This window comes from Pteronotus mesoamericanus, unplaced genomic scaffold (genome assembly GCF_021234165.1).
Source record: "Pteronotus mesoamericanus isolate MK-2021 breed Mesoamerican mustached bat unplaced genomic scaffold, CSHL_Meso_final scaffold_31, whole genome shotgun sequence".
NCBI lineage: Eukaryota > Metazoa > Chordata > Mammalia > Chiroptera > Mormoopidae > Pteronotus > Pteronotus mesoamericanus.
In genome coordinates, this window is record NW_026555312.1 from 22,475,661 (window position 1) to 22,493,188 (window position 17,528).

A 17,528-nucleotide genomic window follows, 5' to 3' on the forward strand; every position below is an offset into this window, starting at 1 on the left:
CTTTTTTTTTTTTTTTTTTTAATGCTCTCTCAATTGAGCTAGAATTATGCAGGAGGAAGTGGGATGCTGGTAAACTGTAGCGGGCTTTGGGGGCCCAGGAGGGAAACTGGGGCTGGAGGCATCTGAAAGCGCTACTGAGCGGTTCCTTTGCCTGTGTGACCAGCCAGGGCATCTTGGTGAGAGCAGGAAGGCGGTGCTCCAAGCTTGTCTGTGCTATTCCATGGTTGAGGTGCATTATTCTGCTTTTTTAAAGACGGGAAACAGGCTTAGAGATGTTCACATTTCTTGCAGCTAGAGTTAGACTACCAGGAAGTTTCATGGTCCATCTCCTTAGGCTTAAGGGACTTTCTTTTGTTATACAAAATCTCCTTACACCTGGGTGCTTGCAGCGGTCCTAGCGCAACAATTCTGAACCTTGACTTGGTTCATTTGTCTTGATTCTTTTCCAGTTTGCTTGGATTTGAGCATAACACATTACTTCAGTCCCTCAAAATTTATCTGAAATATCTCTAATTGAGCAGCTCCTGTGTTTTAGGATGCTAGTTTTAGGCACAGTGGAACATGGTTGGTTCTTGTCTTTGGGAGTGCAGTCTGGACCCTGAGCCAGGGTCCCCCTAGGAAGGCTGAGACTTACAGAAAAAGCAAAAGCATGGGTGAGGTCCCAAGTGGGAAGAGACAGGGAGGGTTGGAGTTTTGGGTGTAATTTGGGACTGAGGACCACGTACTGGAAGATGATAGGGTTGGGGGGCTACCTGGGACAGGGTGTGCTGAGGCAGAATTGGAGCTTTTCTTCTGTAAGCGGGAGTGCTAAGGTTTTGAGCACAGAATTGACTGGCTGGCCTGTTGAGGCTTTGCAGATATCCTCGGAAGGGGAGTGTGGCTGTGTCTGTGCTTTGGGTAGCTGTTGTGGCTCACTTGGCTGTTTATATCTGGCCCGAGGCAGACAGCATGCATCCCTCGGCAGCTGGTACAGGATGAACCAAGCAGCACTCAGGATCTCCAGGTTGCCTGAAGCCAGTGGAGTGATGCATACACACAGGCAGGCTTTATTTCTTTACAGCCATAGACTTGTTTAAAAGCTGAATCACATACTCCGGCTCAATGTTTGACTTCTTAGCTACCAACTCTTGGGGAGCCTCCCTCGAGAGGGTGATGTGTGGTAGGAAGGGTGCACAGGGCAATGGGAGACCTGTTCTCAGTTTGGGCCCTGACTTTGGAGGTTTGGGTCAGATCCTTTAGGTCTGCTCTATCTCTTTGGGGGTTTGTTTACTTAAATACTGTATCATGTATATAATGTTGATGTATTGGTTTCTCTGTTACTAACACTGGTTTGCTGAAGGCAGGGCAGAAAGCTCTCTTGACTCCTATGTTCTTCCACAAGGCGTGTGGCAACCTGGCCCGCAGCACTGTGAACACCTTGCCCAGGTGTTGCAGCCCTGGGTGAGACTTGAGTCCTGCCTGCCCCCCACCCCACACCGTTTTCAAGTCTTTAGTGTTTGGCATTCCTGGTGGTGAAAAAACAGCTGATACTGTCTGCCACAGCCCAAAAAGAGAGAAGGGGTGCCCTCTCCTGCTCTAATTGAGGGCAACAGGAGGCCTGGACGTCTGACACTACCCTAAATCATTTTTACCCTCCACAGCCAACATGCATTCCTGTAGAAACATGCAAGGTATAAATCCCTTTCCACCCCTTTCCTTTGCTCCTTCAGCCCTCTGGTAAAGCTGGAAGGGCCTAAAGGAGAGATGACCAGAGCCGCAGCCTACGTGATCCACACATTCTGGATGCCACCCCGGTGAATCAGATTCGGCTGATTTGTCATTCCACAACCACCTGCATTCGATCCCTCTCTGGACACGCTAGGCACCTGTGCTAGGAGCAAAGTGCTCTTCCCTGGCTCCTAACTCTGGGTAACCTCCCCAGCTCCTTCTCTTTGGAGCTCTGCCTGGGTTGGGGGGCGGCCATCTTTGCCCCTTCCCCATTCATTTGTGTTGTTATTTTTAAGAAGCACATATGTACCGTCATATACCATTCATGTGAAATGCTTTTTGTGCATTATCTCTGAAGTCTTCACAGCAGCCCTCCTGAGTTGGTGGTGGTGTCCACATATTGCAGATAAGGAAGATGGGCTTGCAGAAGAGGGTCCTGATCATACCAGGTGCCTTTAATATACAGGAGGCAGTGTACCCCTGCCTTTTGTACTTTGTCTCATTTAATTGTTGCATTGATCTTATAAGGTTGTTGTTATCTCCATTTTACAAACAGGGAAGCTGAGGCTTTGAGAATTTAAATAACTTGACTGAGGTCACACCAGCTATAAGTGACAAGAGTCAGAATTTGAGCCCCGGCAGTGAACTCCAGTACACGTGCTCTTGATCTTTGCTCTTCTGTATTTGTTTAAGAAATAAAAATTTCTAATTTGGCGCTGACTTACAGCTCATGGCTTTTGCTCGATTTGTTTTCTAATGCTTTCCCCTTTTCTAAAGAGGGAAGAGAGAGCAAGCTCCCATTCATCAAACCGCCACTACTTTTTAGGCACGTATCACCTGGTTTCCTTGAATTAGAATGTGAGCTTCACAAGAGCTTTTTGTCTCTTTTGATCTCTTTGGTTCACCCATGATCCTACACATCTACCTTCATTGCCTGGCACATCCTGGATGTGCAGTCAATATTTGTTGAGCAAATGAATGAGGCAGGGATTATTATACCTGTTTTATAGGTGGAAGCTTTGAGACGGAGTTGTTGGGTAACTTGCCCATAGGCACACATCACGGTTGAAAACGTTTGCTCTTCACACCACAGATTTTTTTTTTTTAACTGATCTTTTTTACACATGGGAAATTTAGAGAGTAATCAGATTTATGTCATGGGATTGTAAAGCATGATATAAAGCATTATGAATACTTACCCTGTACCTGGCACTACATAAACATTCTGAGTGGCATTGCACTTGTTGGGTTTCAGGCCTCTGGTCTGCAGATGCCTTCATTTTGGGCAGGGTTACTGTACAAATTCGCAAGCTGAAAATTTACTAGCCACTGAAACTTTTAAAAAAACATGTTTTATCAATCTAATGTTCCTGTCTTTGGTATACTGTCTATCAAACAATACAAGTAGTGAAGATCAGTTTAAATCTATCCTGGTTGATTGGCAAGATTTGATTAAACTATATTTACATCTTCTCCTTATAATCACAAAGGGCCTCAGGGATCACTGGCCTGCTCTTCTTCTTATACCCCTTTAATTTACAGGTGAGGAACATGAAGCTAGGAGAGATGTTCCTAAGTATAAAAATGGTTTTTCCCATTAGGTTTTTATTCCATTACACATATAACTCATTTTCACCATAAAAAATTCTAAATGAACAAAAAGGAAAAATCCAATAAAGCACAAAAGAAAAAGTAAAATTATTTACTCTCATGAGTCAGAGATTACTTTTTATCTCTTTCTAGATGGCCTTCTGTGAATATGTACTCATATTACAGAATGAGAATTATTACATTTGTAGGCAATAAAAAGCTCATGTTTGCATGTTTCTTTAAATTATACCATATCAATTAAAAACTTATGGTAAGTATTATGTATTCAGATGTTCTTTGACATGAAAATCACATTATTTTGATGTGGCATCAAATTTGTTGGCGGGGGGGCATTCATAGGCTATTACTGTTTTAATTATTTTGCATTCCCTAGGTATTTGCTGTGTAAGATGAGGAAGGTATTTTCTAGGTTAATAAAGCCAATCTAAGAATTAAAATTTTTACTGTAAACATATGAATACATAGTTAATCATAAATCGATTTATTCTAAAGAGGTAAAGGCTACACTGGCAAAATGTATTTGTTTTTTGATTAGCATATATTCTATCTTTTTACTCCAAGCAACTTAAGAGTTGCCTATGAAAAACATATTGAACAGTTCAAAAGGTCCTTCTAAAGGGTTAAATACTCTTGAGAGTAAGCTGTTTTCCACCTTGTAGGATACTGTATTGTGCATGTTATGGATGATGTTATATGTTACTCACTTGCCTGTGGTTGGTTTGTTTGTTTTTTAATTCTCAACCGAGGACATTTTTTCATTGCTCGTGTAGAGAGAAAAACATCAATGTGAGAGAGAAGCATCGATGGGCTGCCTCCCAAACACTCGCAGGCCAGGGATCCCTCCAGACTGGGGATCGAACCTATGACCTAAGCATGTGCCCTGACCAGGAATCAAACCTATAATCTTTCAGTTATGGGATGATACCCCAACCAACTGAGCCTAATAAGGTCTAGTATTAGGAAAACAGTACTTAGATCAGTTTTGAGGACAAGTGCCATTCTTTAAATCCAGGATCCACTGTGTAGGTGGAGAATCTGAGGGCCATTGTATGGCAAGTTAGGAAGATGCATTTTGTTCCCACCTGCTCACTACTGAAGTTTCCAGAGCTGCCACCTCACTCCATCCTCCTTATCATTTCAAAGGAAGGAATGTTGTTGGTAAAGTGAATTGAATCAGAAACATTTCAACATACCTCATGACATATATGTCTTGGCCCTTTTAATTAACTTCATATGATCTATTAGAGAGGGCTGGATATGTTAGCCAGGAGACTAAGGTCCTAAACCTAACCTTGATTATGGTTAATAAGAAGATACTATACCTTGTGCCTCAGTTTTTTCAACTGTAGAATGGGCAGAATCTCTTTTATCATATTCTTAGGAGGTGATGTAATAATAATAATGCCCCAGGCAGCATTTTCTTTCTTTTTAATCTGTAGAAACAAAAATCTTTGTGTGTTTAGAAGCTATTATTCCTTTATATAAAGAAGTACCCTTCAACTCAGAAAATTCTAAGCATCCCGAAAGCTTCTTTAAGGTAGAGCAGCGACCAAAAGACCAGCCAGGGAAGTGACTTACCTCAAAAACTGTATCTCCATTCTCCTGTGGTTCTGTTTTCTTCTTTTTGGAATGTGGGTTTTAGTGACTTAGTATTGTTAACTTAACAGCGATGCCTCTAATAATGCTATTATTGGGCTCTGAAACAAAGTTTTTGCTTTGGCTTAACCCCCAAGATGCTGGTGGGAGAAGCTGCTTCATTGCTGAAGGCAACTGATCTCAGTGTTCCACCTTTTCCTAGGAATCAGTGCTAGGAGCAGGTTTTCTGTTTATGTGGAGAATGTTGAATGTAATCTTTATTTCAAGCTTCAGTAGCCTTTTTAAGTTGCTCTAGGGAATCTTCAACAGTGTCTTAGCAAAATATGGCATACAGTAAGTAGAGTGCACATATGAGCTGAGCTTGGGAACGAGTGGGGTTTGGGAAGCTCCTACCCTGAAAAGACCATGCTGTTTGGATTTTCGGCAAATGACAAAGCTGGATTCTTACAGAGCAGGCAGAAAGAATTCTGTAGTTCATTAAGTGGGCCTGGTGAGAGAGGCAGCATGTGACTAGAGTCAGCTGATCTTAGTCACAGAGTGGTGGCCATCTGCGGAGTGGGACCGCCCCTGACTGGTGCGCTGAGCCACCACAAGGCTCCTGTGCACCCGTCGAAGGTGACGGTTACTTTTGAGGGACACAGAGGTTTGCAAGGATAAAAACCTTCCAAACATAATTTCAAGAATTCCATCAACACCTTCTCTTGCCTTGGTTTTATAGATGTTATAAATTATCATTTTAAAAATAGAAATGAATTATAAATTATATCTTAAGGGCCTTGGTTTAGTTTATCTTGAAGAATTGTTCAATCAGCTGGGATTTCTCCCCCTTCGGTAGATTACTTGAGGTCCCAGTGGCTAGGCAGTAAAAACAAATAACTGAGCTTTTTATGAGAGATGTTATTTGAGGAAGAACTTATGAATACATAATAAACTTCGGAATACATAAGTAGAGTCTTCCCCTTTTGAACAGGAGAAAAGATGATTTTTAGGCATAATAGTCCATACATAATGTATACCAATATCTAAAGACATTTAAATATAAATCTACAAACAAAGGATAAATAACTTCATTCAAAATGGATTGAGTTCTGAACCCTGACACTTCCAAGAGTGCTTTATTATCAGGTGGCTTGTAAAAGCATGTTGTTAAACAAACCTGTTGTGTTTTCCTGCAGAATTTCATTTAAGAGATATGCATACATCAGTTCATATACCCATTATGGGAGGAGACAGTGAAACAGAAACTGGATAGAAGTACTGAGGAGGGAAAAAGATAAAGCCACTGTGGCACCTGGGCCTCCTTCTTTCACTTCCTTTCCCAACTCTGCCCCTTTGAGATGTTCTTTGAGAAGATGGAGGAAGCTGTCTGCCATTGGGGTCATCACCCTGGATCTCTCTCGGCTCTGGATCTGGGGAAGGGAGTGGCTCAGCACTAGGAGTTCCTTCCCCAAAGCCCAGCGCTGACTCTTCACTTTCAAACCTGTCCCTGGGTTTCCTGGGAAGGCCTGGGAGGAGGAGGCAGGAGCAGGCAGGGACTGAGAACGTGCCTTTCTCTGGCAGGCAAGCCTCCCTGAGGCCCCCTGGGCCATCAGGGAAGGAGCTGACTTCTGGAATGGGTGCAGGGAGGGGGACAGGGAGTTGGAATCCAGGGCAGAGGGTGAAGGGGCTGACCGCAGTTACTGGCCATTGTTTCAGGGCACACCAAGCTGTGATTCAGAAGTTGTCCTGCTGCTGGCATTTTGCCTACAGATTTTGCCTTCAAGTGAATGCATTTGATAACTTTATGGTTTGCTAGTATGAGTGCAATATGCATGTGCATATTTCAGGGTACCGAATAGGCAATGAAATTAAGAAGCCAGATGTTAAAACAGTTGTTTTACTAGTTAGTTGAAACTAGCCTATCTGGCCAAACTGGGAGTCATTTGCTCTAACTGCTCCAGGTAGGAATTTTTGTTTGGTCTCCTAAAAAAATTACTTGAAAAGGTGCATTATCAGATAAAGGAGTGGAAGGCTCCAGTTCTGCTTTCCTTGGACGCCCATTCTGCCCTCTTTCTTGTTCTCTCCCTGATGCTAGAGGAAAGGATGGGAGACGAGAGTCACTTCTCAGCCGTCTGACTCCTCCTCTTCCTTTCCCTGCCCCGGAGCCTCAGCTTCTGCTTTAAGAATATGGGGCCTGGTACTACGCCCAGCGGTTGTGCTTTAAAGTATTTTTCAGTAGTTTTCAGGATTACCAGTCATCACTTGCAGAGTTCCTTTTCATTTTCAAGGGCACCCAGTACGACCATTCAGCTCCCTTTCAATAGTCCTCCAGACTCACTTATGCCCTGTCAGGAAGATTAATAATGTTAACTGATTTACTGTCACTGCAAAAAAAAAAAAAAAAAAAAAAAATAAGCATTAGCTAATTAGACTTTTGCACCTCAGTCGGATGGCATTAGACACCCTCTGTGTACTTTAACTCAAGGATGATAAAGACCTAAGTCTTTGAGAAAAAAAAGAAAGAAAAAGGAAAGGCAGTTTTCCAGTTTAAGCTGCTGTTGGTCCATGTTAATTAGGCATTTGTCCGTTTGTCTGGAGGTGATAGAAAATGCCAGTTACTGTTGTATCAAGCTGACTTCAGAATCCTGTCCAAATAATTTAGTTGGGCCCAAACTTCTCTCTCAATCGATGAAAAGGAAAACCTCGACACACACCCAGAATAAGGAGGAAACTGTTACTTATATTTAACATTTAAAAATTTCATTCTGAAGAACACTCGCATATTTTTTATTAACTATTCAGTTGAGCTTTTTAAAAACAGTAACAGGAATCTCCCCTAAAACTTGAGCTACCCAAAGCAGTTAGCTTTTGTAAGTCTTCAGTAAATGGGAGCTTAATAATTGTCGTTATCCAGGGTCAAAAAGCTGGTTATTGTTTTTCAGTGCCCTTATAAATTAATGTATCTGTTTGGTGCCATTTTTATAAATTGAATTTAATTTTTAGCTTAAAGTCAGATTTATCAACACCGAAAATTCACAAGTGGGTTAAGGTGTTCAGGAATATACATATTTTTAAAATGGTGGCATATTAAAAGAAAAATGCCATGATGGTTTTGTAGAAGTTAAATAAAACATGTCTTTTTAAAAATATATATATTTTAAGCAGCTTCTTCCTAGTTGTTGGAGAAGGTAATTTTCAATGACAAAAGTGTAGTTTATCGTATTTATAAGGCCCATAAAGCAGTTCTAAAACAGTGACAATATTTTTTTTTTCCGACTAGGGGTAGTTATCCTTATTTGACTTTAAGGCTTACTTGCTTTGTCTATGGTTTCTAGCCAAAGGTTCACATGTTTGAGAGCACTTCGTTTTCAGTACTGAACTACTTTTTCGTGCACTGAATGAATGCAATATGTTAACACTCCTGTATAGCCCAGAATTGCTCGGCTGCCCCTTGGCCTGCCTGCCTGGCACTGGCTTGAAAAGGTACCATTGTTTGTTCTGCAAACACTGGGTGATGTTTGTTTCCAAGGTGACTGGTTCTATTGCTGCCCTTTAAGCAAGGGGCGCGGGGGATGGGGAAGAGGGAAAGTTGGCTTTGAACACCTGAGAGCATCCTGTTCTGGATACAGTCTCTGTGTGTGTATGTGTGTAAGTTGAAATATTATTTTAACTGAAATAATGAGAGAGTGTGGGAACAGTGTGGAAATGAGAAGAAACGACATTATCCCTAAGTTAAAAATATCAGTAAGTTCTGATATTTAACTTGAATACACTTAGAGTGAATGTGAGTATCATGAGTGCTGGAATTAAAGATCTGCTTAGACTGAAATTAACTGTTTCCACATTTGAAAAACTAAAGTTTTAAGGGGAGGAAAACATTTTAGATGATAACCATTGAAATGTTAAGTTTTTACATGAAATAACTCTTCAGCTGTAATCTATAAGCAGCCACTCAAATAAGTGTTTAAGAATATGATTTCAACCAGTTACATTGATCAGGTAACTGGGCCTTCAAAAAAAAGTGAGAGAGAACATGAGATGTAAAGAGATTGGTTTCCGTCCTAAATTCTGTTTAAAAAAGTTAGAAAAATGTTAAATGGTTGAAGTATACTTGTATTGAAAATCTCCCAAAAAGAACGAAATAGATTAAAAGCATTGTTGGTAATATATAAAAACTTACTCATCAGTAAGAAGTATTAAGTTCAAACTAGAAAGAAAAAAATGATTCCTCCCATTTTGTCCCTGCCCCCGCCTTTTTTTATTGTACATGGATGCTGGTAACAGAACTTTGCCTTTTCACTGCTATCAGGTTTAGTACAGTTCATGCGCAGGTTTCAGTAAACATTAACTACTTTTATCAGAGCTTGCAGTGTGCTGAATGGTTAGCAAAGAGAGTGTACTGCAAGAGAGAGATGAAAATGAGAGTCCAAGGTCACATGGATGTTGAATTTTTTTTAATTATTTAGAATTTAGGGGAAAAGACATTGTTTCACACTATATACCTTCTCTTTGGTTTTGTGGGCCTATCAAGAATAATTTTGCCTGGCATTTCTATGTACTGGCGTTAAAATTTCTTCAGATGCTCCATCTGAATGGCAAGGCAAGTGATTTTAAACCATTGTTTTTTCTTTCGTTTAAAAAAAAAATCTCAGTTGTATTCAGGGCTGCCTTCTAGGATGAAAGGTTCTCACGGTCTCAGCAAAGAAGTACTGTAGTAATTATAGTAATTCTGAAGATATCTTTCAATTTGATAGGAATTTCCTTTTTTTCAGAGATTATTTGGGATTGCCCTCTGATAACTAATTGCGTTTCCGGAGTTAGCACATAAAACAAGTACTAGCATGAAATATTGCCAAATACAGAAAAAACGTGCTTGTTTCAGAAATTGTGTAGAATTCTAAAAACTAGCCTCTCTGTATCCTTTTCCATAATAGGATTGTGATTTACGTTCTTTAATTAAAAGGACATGCAAGTTTTTAAAGGTTACTGACAGTAAAAATTATCCTCTTCGTGCCCTCAGTGCAGTGTGTATGGAAACATCCAAATAGTTTGCCACTGAGCATTGCTTTTTGCCCCGTAGCGGTATGATCGTTTGTGCATCTGCCCTAGCGAATATCGCAGACAACTTTGAAGGGTATAGCTAGGAAGAGAAAACACGAGTTCCTGCGCAGCGTCCTGTCTCTTTCCTGGAAGCCCTGAATAAAGGCTGTCAGGCTGGATTTCGGTCCTGAGTTGCCTGTCAGCAAGGTGTGGTAGAGGCTGAGGGGGTTGGAGGCAGCTGGCCGGACCCTGGGAGAGGCCCGGGGAAGACTCTGGGGCAAAAGGCGGCCTGGGCCACCGGCCTTTCTCTCGAGCCTTTGTGCACAGGGGACGCTGTCTAAGCAGATGTGTTCGCACAGCTGAAAGCTCGTCAGCGAGGGTCCCGGGAGACTCGCCTTTGCAGTTCCAAAGGCTGCGGCCAGCGGGAGGCGGGCGGATGATAGCTTGGCCGGCGGGGGTTGGCAAGGGTGCTGCTCCAGCCCAGACTCTCTAGGCTGTTCGTCCCACCTCGGGGCCTGCGGTGGGCGGTCCCTGAGCGGGCAGTGGGGCTGTCAGTCAAGGTACTGGGCACCGATTGGTCGGCAGGCCAGCGGGGCGGGGCCCAGGCTCTTCCTCCAAGTGGGCAGCGCCGGCGTGTCTTCCAAGAAGACCTTGACGCTCTCATCCCGCGTCAGCCGGAGCAGCAATTTAAGGAACTACCAGGGATCTTCAAAGAACCCGTTCAGTAATTGAGCTTGTTTTTTTTAAAAAAATTCCTCTTAGAGATTAGGAAGTGTGTGCTCTCTGAGTAAGGTCCTCCTTCTCCTTTTTTTTCCTCCTAATTTGAGGCTATTTAGCCTGTGATCACTTTAAAAATTTTCAGAAGTCTTGCATAGGCGTGAGCTGGCCCACTCGCATTTTGTTTTTATTTCCCAGAAGTCCGCTTTAAGACATTTGGTTTACCTAATTGCTGTTTTAAAATGAAAACAGCAGGTAGCTAAAAAATTACCCGCAGAGCCCTTTATTACAAGGAGGAGGGGTGCGGACATTCCCAGCAGCAAACCCGGAACTGGAAGGAAGGGCAACGTGTGGAGGAGAAGGAGAGGAGCTTCTGTGTAATAAGACAGGAGAATGTCAGCGGCGGGGTGCAGAGAGCTTGGAAGCAGGACAGGACAGGACATCTCGTGGTCCTTTCTGTCCTTTTACGCAGAGGATTGAGCAACCCTTTTCTTCTTTCTAATAGGACCCGCCTTCTGAGAATGGAGGCAGAGGGGCAAAGTAGAACCAAACAAGCCACTGTGGCTTCAGGTTTTAAAATGCAGCCACTTCCTAGCAATGCTGGAGTCCAACCCTGTGTACCCTCATGAAAGTGGGGCGCCCCATTCTCGCTCCAGAATCAGTATTTTAGTAATGATCCCATTCAACTGGGATGCATTTTCTTAATGTTCCGTACTTTCAGTACATGACCAGTGAGGACAACAGGTCGTTTGGTAACTGTCAACCTTACTTCTGATGGCTGAAGACCTGCCACACAGGCACCCTGCTGAGTGTGCCCTAGCTTCCAGGCAGGCCCTGCACTGTAGGCTGGCACAGTGGACAGTGCACATGGCTCCTGCCTGCTTCTTTCTGTGGTTATGTGGCTGGGGCAAAACCCGAGCTGACTGGCTAGCTGAGCCTGGGAGACTTCCTCCTACTCAATGAGCAACATAGGTAGAACAAGTACAGTGACTCACTTTTCACAGCCTCTTCACTTTGTGACTTGTCTGTCGCAGTTTTGATGTGCTTTTTTTTTTAGTGATCACTTTTCACTGGGCTGTAGCATTCAAACCAGTGATTCTTAAAATGGGGGAAAGCTTTCCCCTAACACACCTGCCGGCACCCACTCCAGGAGACTCAGATTGGTAGGTCTATTGTAAGGCTGAGGCTTGTCTATTCAAAAAATGTTTTCCCCGGTGATTCAAACAGGTTACTTTTACATTTCTATCTAATGAGACAAGTGAATTCATTTGATCCACTGGGAATTAGAGTTAGGAAATGACATGGAAACCTTGAAAGTCTCCCATCTGATGCTTGCTTGTTGCAACCCTGTGTTTCCTATTAAGCCAGGTATTGTGGTACCTGTGCTAGAACCCTGATAGGCCGTCTGCATTGGCGAGTGTAAATGCCACTAATTAATTTTTCAAGAAGTTGGCGCTCTGACAGAATTATCAGGGATGCTGAGTAGCTGGTACCAGATGTTTCTTTTGTTAAAAGCCCTGGAGAGGTAATGTCACATGTAATAAGGCTCCCGGCTTTTAATCCTTTGGTCTGAGGCTGTGGATTTTGGGATGCTGAATATTTTCTTAATAAAGGGTAGAGGAGGATGTATTCTCTGGTTTCTACTCGGCCTTTTCCCCTTGCAAGGTTCTTGCAGTATTATCTTATGTAGAGGTGTTTATTCAATTATCATTTGGCCCAGCTCTCTTGTTAGAAGAGGGTATATGGTACATGGGGCCTCTTTATCTAGATCCTCTTGCTCACCATTTTGCCACAGCTGAAGGGACAGCCTGTGCCTCTAACTGAATTCAGTCCTTTTTTCACTCCTTTACTGTGGAAGAACAGCAAAGTCGGCTGCTCATCATTTCGTGTGCAGACTTTACAGCCTCTAACAGCCCTGGCTTTTGCAGTTTATGAATGCACCATTTGTTGTTTCAAGCACAACTGTTGCATACAACTGGTCTTGCAGCCCACTCTGCCTGCAACCAGAGTGCATCACTCACTGCCTTCGCTGCTGCCTTTCCCTCCCCCTTCCCCCCCCCCTTGTGCGCACTCTCTCTCTCCCCTCTTTCTGCATAGGCCACATTTTTGCTTTAAATACCACCATTTTGTCCACACCACAGTTTCTTTGACCCAGCTCACATTTTTGAAATGTAAGTTTTAGAAATAAGGTTTTATTTGCTCAAATTGTTAGTATAGGGGTTCTGAATGAGTGCAAGTCTTTTATTTTATTAAAGTATTAAAGGAGGAGATTATTTTTGTGGCTTGGTTTTGCATACATGCTTTCAAAAATAATCTCAAAGAACCATGTGACTTTGAAATTGTGTTTTAAATTGCATCCAAGTTAGAAAGTTTTGTTTTTTCCTGGGTTATATTTCCTTCTTTTTAAACTTTACACACAATCTCTTTGTCTTCAATATTGTCTTTAGTTTGGAATTTAAGAGAAGCTATCAAAACCAAACTCTTAAGGTGGTTTCCTAGAGTATTTTGATATGATCGTTACAAAAAAATTGTCATTTTTTTCCTCCTCTTGAAATAGGGCCCCATCCAAAAATGATAACATCAATGTTAAAATTTTTACTTCTTTTTGGTTTCTCTCACATATATTTGTTTCTCTTGGGCCCTGTAATTATGTATGTGTTACATACACATACCTTGACAGTATTCTTTCTAATTGTATTTTAGTTAAAAGAGTGTATTAACATACTCTTCTGCTGTGTTTTACATATTCAACAACTAGGCCAAATTGTTGGTTCTGACTGCTTTTAGGCCTCCTTTGTTCTGGCTAAGGAGACAAATTTCTGTTAAAATAGCCGTAAACATCCTACAACAATCAACTCTACAATTCTCAGCATCCTGGAGCTTCCAAAAAGGAAATACTCATTTGCTGGAAATGAAGAAGTTTTCTATACTTGAATTTTAAAGCAGATATTCAAGGAATATTTGTCTTTCCAAGAGGCTATGAAGGCCTGGGGTTGCACTTGTATTTTGTTAAAATTGAGACATGCTAACATGTTTAAGGAAAGAAGTGTAACCTTTTGTGAGATACATGCTTTCCTTTTCATCTCACTATTATGGGGAGTGGGGGGGCAGACCTGCCTTTCTGTCTACTGCCTGAAGGGTCCTTAAGGTCCGTGTAAAGACCATGCCGTTACAAACAAGTTCAGGGGAAAGTGAGCCGAGGTTTAACTGATTCCAAAAGCAGTTTTTTCAATCCTGGGTCTGCTCTTGACTTTTAGAGCACGTTTTCTCTCTGCAGTCCTGCATTTTCACGTTTGGTTTGATCTGTACCTTTAAGGTGGGTGAACTCTCATCGGACATGTCTCCCTTTACGTTGTTTCTCGACTGCTCTTTTCATGTGATTAATATGTGTGTTGCTTAAAATGGCAACTGAAACATCACCAGGTATTTTCACCAGGTAGAAACTGCTTTTCCTGTGTCAAAACAACCAGTGTGGCTTAGTTGATGCTGCTGTTGCTAAGCAGGTAGATTTCTGGTCGGCAGGCTGTCTGTTAACCCTGTAAATGCCTAATGTCAGACAGATAAACAAGAAGAAAAATCATTAACCTTATGCTTCCTTCTTACATAGTGCTTTGTTCAAGGGCATGAAAACTGGGCCTAGCTCAGCGTAACTTCAACTTACCTATTTTTGAGAATGTAACCTCACTTTATGTGTTTTTGGGGGAGGAGGAAAGTTAGAAGATGGAGAGGTTTAGGAAGTTGATATTATCCAGCAAGATGACAGCCCTAAGAGCTAGTGGTGAAGGTCTCACGCTATATTACAAAGATGATGAGTTTGAGTCTAGTCAATACTGGGTTTAGTCTTTTTCTTTGGGACCTTTCTCTACAAGTCTGCCTTAAATTGCCATATGGCTGTGGGAAAAGAAGAGGAAAGAAAGGGGTTGCTGTTTGCCTCCATTTGCCAGAAAGGAGTTAACAGAACATACCGCAGAACAGGTTGGGCAAGACTGTTAAAGCCAGTGATGAAGCCTGTCTGCCTTTCTCTCTCTCTCTCCCCCCCCCCCCCCATCTTGTTGCATCTCCTTCTGTGTCCCTCTCTCTGTTTTCCTTGTCTCCCTCTCTTTTTCCTGCCTTCTCTGTTCCCCCTCTCCTCCCCAGAACTTTAAAACATCTCAGATTATCCCTACCCACACCACTCCCCCCAACCCTTTTTAGTGTCTGGCTTTCCCTCTCCAGAGCAGAGCATTTGATGTGATGAAAATACTTTGTGCTGATGAGGAGTCTGTGCGAGAGGCCTCAGCCTTGCCAGCTGTTTCTCAAGAAATCGATGGCGTGCTTGTCCCTTCCCTTCATCGTGTAACATAGGCCCCATTCAACAGACATTCTTCAGTGTGCAGTTATGCTTCTGTGGGACTGTGGGGTGGGTGCCCTGTGCGGGGGGAGTGGGAGGTGGGGAGGGCAGGAGGCAAGGTCAGGATGGAGAGTAGAGGGCAGTGGGGGGAGTCCCTGCGCGCGAGTGCCAGGAAATCCTGGGACATTACTGCGTGAGGCATCTGAAGTTAGCTTAGATTTAGGGGATATGTTGTGGCCATAAATACGGAGAGTCCAAGCTCTTTAAAAGCCAGTTCTGGTCTGATATAAGTTCTCTGTGGTGTTTGTATCTAATCCCTCAGTAAACAGACCATATATAGGCATGCCTTCAGTTCACTATAACACACGCCTGGGAACCTCTCCTAATGCACAGGTCCTCCTGTACTCAGGGCCAGGACCAGTCCATTTCTGGTGTGGTTTCCTTTTTTTTGGAGGGAGGGGGAAGGGGGCTTTTTTCCTTGCCATCATCACACTGTTTGAAACATACTTCTGATCCCATTGTATCTGGCACTCTGGAAACTAAAGAAACTGTATTGCCGCATGAGGAGAAACTGAATTCTCCCTGTACATCTGTTTTAGAATAAAAACTTTGCCCTTTTTTTTTCTTTTTTTTTCTTTTTTTTTTTTTTGGTATCTTTAACACCACACACGTTTTGTGTTTTACGGTTCCCAGTCTTGAACTGTTTTGTTTTTGGAGCATCTTTTAACACTGTGAGGGTGATCGCCCTTGTAATATGCGTCATTGGCACCAGTGCAGAAGTTGCTTTAGTGTCATCTCCCACCACCAGCACCACTGTTTCCTCCCAGATCCTCTCGGAGCTGAGCTGTCCTGTGTTTACTGTCTTTGCGACACTTCACCCTGGGATTGCCAGGGCAAAGCCTGCAGCTCTCCGCAGGACTGACGGCAGCCGTTTCCACTTGGCAGGGCTGGGTCTGTGGAGCAGAGCACGTAGTAATAAGAAAGAAATGCAGTTGTTTTTTTCCTTGGAATACCTAAGGATAGGCACTTCAGCTTGTTGGAATGAGCCTTGTGGTTCAGATAAGAGACTTCTTCCTCTTCCTTTTTTCTTTTCCTTCCTTCCCCACTTCCTCCAAAGGCTATTGCTTTTCTTCTTAGACCACATGTATATTTTTATAACCCTTGTCAAAAAGGTGGTCTGCAATGCTGGGATGTCTGGGTATTATGTGAAGAGACAAGATGGGCACTTCTTTGGCCTCATCAGAGTGAGTTATATCTGATTGCATGACAGTTAATTGTACCATCCTTCCCGTTTCCTAAGCTGTTAAGCCCCTTCTGTCTACCTCTGTCAGGCCTCTTTGTTTGAGAAGTTCCTAATGCAGTAAAAGAACAAACTGACAGTTTTCTTACTTACTGAAGTCTCTAAAGCATATTTATTACACTCTTTATCATCTTCTTTTTAGAACTTTATTCCTTCAACCTATATAACTGAATTGTTCCAAGTAGTACAATTGACTGACGAGTTAAAACTTCCTCAAAAACACCAGTGAGTCCAGGAAAAAAATTACAATTTTTTAAAGGCTATGTGTGTTCATTTCAAAATATTATCAGGGCTTGGTGGAAATGTTAGAGTACACCACTTGTACTCTACGAGTAATTATGAGTATGGAAACAGCAATAATTAGTATTGATGAACTCAAAAGTAATATATCACTTACATGGAGGTCACGTATTTGGCGTTCTTAGGTCCAGAATATTCAGCACATGAGTGAGGGAGAACCAGTGAAAGGTGCAGGCGTTATGCAGAATAAAGCCATGCAGGGTAGGAAGTCCTGGTACCAGCCCTTCCCCCCTCACCTTGATTCATGATGATCCTGTGGGCCCACTCTTCAGCACTCTGTGTTCTTACTTTAGATATGGCCATGGGTGGGACCACCTTGTTTTTCCCACTGCCAAAGTTGGTGGTTGGAGGTGGAGAAAAGCTGTCAGAAGGAGATACCCTGATAGCAACAAGAAGGGATGTCAGGGGATGAGGCAGAAGAATGCAAGCAGTATAGCTGGTTACTGTTGGGGGAAACTGGGCAAAGTGAACATTGATCTCTCTCTCATTTCTTACAACTGCATGTATATCCACATATTCTCAACAAACAAAAATTTCAGTTTAAAAAAAGAAATGGCTGCCTGCGGCCTATGGTATAGGGGCAGAACTGAAGCAGGAGGGATATTACGCTAGTTTCCGAAGGGGCCTTGTGTAATTTTTGTTCATGGCAATGATCCTGAATCACCACCCATAAAAGTTAGATTAATCACACATCGATTCACCATGCTCTGCTTAAGGACAGGCGGAAGTTTGAAAGATGCTTTAGAATGATTTACACCCATGAGTTTTATATGGAAAGTTAACTTCTGAATACTTCCCCCCACAATGCCCCTCAGTGATTGATGTGCAGCTGCTTTATGAGTTGGCATGAAGGGTTAGCTTGAACCTTCCAGTGTATTCATATGGACACTAAAATATAATTTATGTTGCCAAGATTTGCAGGAAAAAGAAGTGATTTATTAAGAGATG